The following is a 3,512-nucleotide window of genomic DNA, read 5'->3' as shown; positions in this document are numbered from 1 at the left end:
TTTATTTGTTAATTATTTTTATTAATTTGTAACAAGTTTGTTAATATTTGTGATTTTTTTTTTTGTCATTGTGGTTTTGTAATTCCTGGACAGGTGTACTGATTTTATCTCACTGTAAGCATGCGATTGATTTTTCGGATTTTAGAAGGCTTAAAAACCATTTTCGGTTGTGTGATGCCAAAGTACAGTATTCATAATAATTGAATTTTAATTATGTTCAAAAGTATATACATACATATGCAGTATGACTAATTGCATTTTTTTACATGTTAACTGTTAAATATGGAATTATTTCATAACTAACACCTACGCAAATAATGTAAAGCTATTTTAAAGAAATTTACATGCAACGAAAAACAAGATATTTGAAAATTCTTGTTTATTGCTGATCTTTGAGACATATTTTTAAATAAATAAATTTTGTTGTCAAACACCAACACCGATGTTTGCGTAAGAACACAAGCCAGCTTAAGTGACTTACTTACAGTGTGTAAGATATTTTTAGCATTAACAATATATTTGTATGCATACGCAAAAAAATACAATAATTATATATTGAAAAAAAAAAATCACAAACAACCCTCAACTTCAAAGCATATCTCATTACCCACCGCTTCCATTTCAACTCTTGAAATAAAACTCATCTTAATTTAATGCAATTAAAAGCAAAATGCAGAACTGCAAGCGAGGGTCTGATAGCATATGATAACAACACCTAAGTTGCTATGTATGTATGTACTACATTTATATGTTTTATTTATCCGCATGCTCTTTAGCAAGCAAATTTTAACGCCTCTTAAATCCGGTTGCACCGCCAACACAAAGCTGTCATCGCTGCACTTACATAAGTTATGCTGTTTGCCATCTGCGCTTAGTTATTGCCGCTCTGCTGCTTTACACCGTTATCTGGGCTTCTGCAATAAAAATGCACAAAAGAAAGAGAAAGGTGTCTTGTTTTTATTGTAGCACTTTAATGTCACCGCTGATGCTGTTGGTTTCACCCTTGATGGCCTTGTGAACAAACGTTTCTCTGCTGTGAATGTCTTTGTTGTTTTTTTATGAGCTGGTTTTTTTTGGTGTAAGTGTTTATGTATTAAGTAAAAAAAAATTATATGGATGCGCGTTTCCTTTTTACAATTTAATGGGTATTAATGTGGTGAGATCTTATTTTAATCTGCTTTTGCACTTCACATACGCGAATAAATATAAAATATACTAATTTACAAAAATATATATCATATATAAATTAATAATAATTTAAAAACGCTCTAAAATATATTAAAATAGTTATTAAGTATAGTTTATTTGATTTCTTTATTGAAAAATACAGTACGGTTAGTTTAGTCCGAGCTTAACCCTACACTTCCGCAATAATTTGAAATTTTAATAAAATTAAATTTATTTTCATTCAAGGTCTATTAAATTTAGGGTTGAACTCTTCAATTAATAATTATATTTGTAAACACTATAATATGCTTATTGAACGAAATATTCAAATAAAATAGTTTGAATCTAAGCGAACCTAACCTCAAACCCATAAAAAATACTTAGCTATCCCCTTCTACATATTATTTTCAACTATTTTACTACATAACATAGTTCGAGACTACTCTGTTCAGAAATGTGTAAAATAAAACAGCGTTAAAAATTGTCACCATGTTCCTTTAATCGATCAGAGCACTACGTACAAATATTCTAAGCAATAAGTTCCTCATAATAACACTGTTCTGTAGTTAAATAACAAGCTTTGGAGATATGTTCTACTTGTAAGTTTCAAGTATGCTAACAAGCTGATTAAAAATATCAATAATATTGAATGAATGTGGGTGATCAGGTATATTATAAAATGAACGCTTGAATGTTCGATAAAAAGTAATCTCACGACTTTTATTTTGCGATCATTTGCGCGAAGCTTTCCGATAAAAGAGACCAGAGTTATGGGCCGAAAACTCTTGGTTTTTGCACCACGATAATGCTCCGCTGCATACTGCATTGACTCTTCCAGAGTTTTTCGCTAAATTTTCAACCAATATCGTGTCGCAACCATCGTATTCTTCTGATTTAGCTCTGTGTGACTTCTGGCTATTCAGAAAACTCAGACGACCGCTCCGGGGAAACTGTTTTGATTAAATTGAAAACATTATCAGAGTGCACGGGTGGTTTCAACGTTTTGAAAATGGTCGTAAAGACATAAATGACGATCAACATGTGGGCCAATCAAAATCCGTGATCACCGGGAATTCCATCGAAACTGTGCGTGAATTCATCAAAAACAAGAATAAATCATCATTGCAATTTATGGAAATGCAATTGAACATCTCTAAAACATCGATTTATCGCATTTTGACCGAAGGTTTGGGCTTACGAAAGGTGTGTGCACGGTTTGTTCACGGTTTGTTCCGCACAAATTGACTGACGAAAAAAATTTCTCAGAATCCAACATTCGAAGAACGATTATTTTACCAATTTAACCACTCCCCGTATTCACCTGATATGGCACCGTGCGATTTCTTCCTTAGCGGAAAAATTCATTTGTCCATGAAAGGAAAGCGTTATGCAGACGTAAGCCTTGCACCGGCATACTGGCGGCCATACCGTCCAATAAGTTAAAACACTCCTTCGACATGTTTTTGGACCGTGCAAAAATCTGAAGGAGAGTATTTTGAATAAAATAAATTGATTTTGCCAAAAAAACCATTTGTTCTGTTTGTTTAAAGTCCTGTTGACTTTGGAACGCACCTTGTAGTTCTAGTGATGAAGTTAGGATTATTTTTAATCTCTCATATAATATTCAAATTAATAAAGTATTAACTAGAATATTTAAACATTTAAGCAAATCAATCGCACACTCAAAATTTACACTGGCGACGCAGAAATAATCCGAAAAATAAAATCTCTCTCCTCATAAAATAATCATTTATCTGTGTGAGTGTATCTTTTGCGAAACATAACAAAAATGGACTAGCCATAACAAACTTATATGAACAATGTGCGCAGCCAAACAAACATAACTGAAGCATATTAACCCTTAAATGCACACATAGGAGCACACAATCGTTTAGGTGCTGCAGAACTGCACACACATGCGCCCATTGACTGAACATAAAATCAGTGTCTGCAACTGTTTCCATGACATGGGGGAAATCGAATGACGGTTTATAAGTGTAACAAATGAAATATGCAGTAATAAATTGGTCCGTGGAGAGGAAGCTGGCTGAACAGGCACGCGAAATGCGAGAGTGACAGCCAGAAATGAACGGTTTGTGAGTTTGTCTGTGGGAGGGGGTACCAGGAACAGGGTACGTTGCAAGACAGTGGTTGCGGTGAGGATAGCTATGAGTATGTTGGCGGCGATTTAGCAGTCAAGACCAAAAGCGATTTAAAGTGATGTTGTAGCAGCAGCAGTCACATGTACTTACACTGCATGTATACAAGTACAACAACAACTAAACGCAACAGCTCAGCAAGTTTTGAGAAATGAATTGTATATGGAATTAGGAAGAGGATGTGGC

Source organism: Bactrocera latifrons, unplaced genomic scaffold (assembly GCF_001853355.1).
Source record: "Bactrocera latifrons isolate USDA-ARS-PBARC rearing strain unplaced genomic scaffold, ASM185335v1 scaffold_94, whole genome shotgun sequence".
Lineage (NCBI taxonomy): Eukaryota > Metazoa > Arthropoda > Insecta > Diptera > Tephritidae > Bactrocera > Bactrocera latifrons.
The sequence above is the reverse complement of the archived record's forward strand: the minus strand, read 5'-3'. Positions refer to the sequence as shown.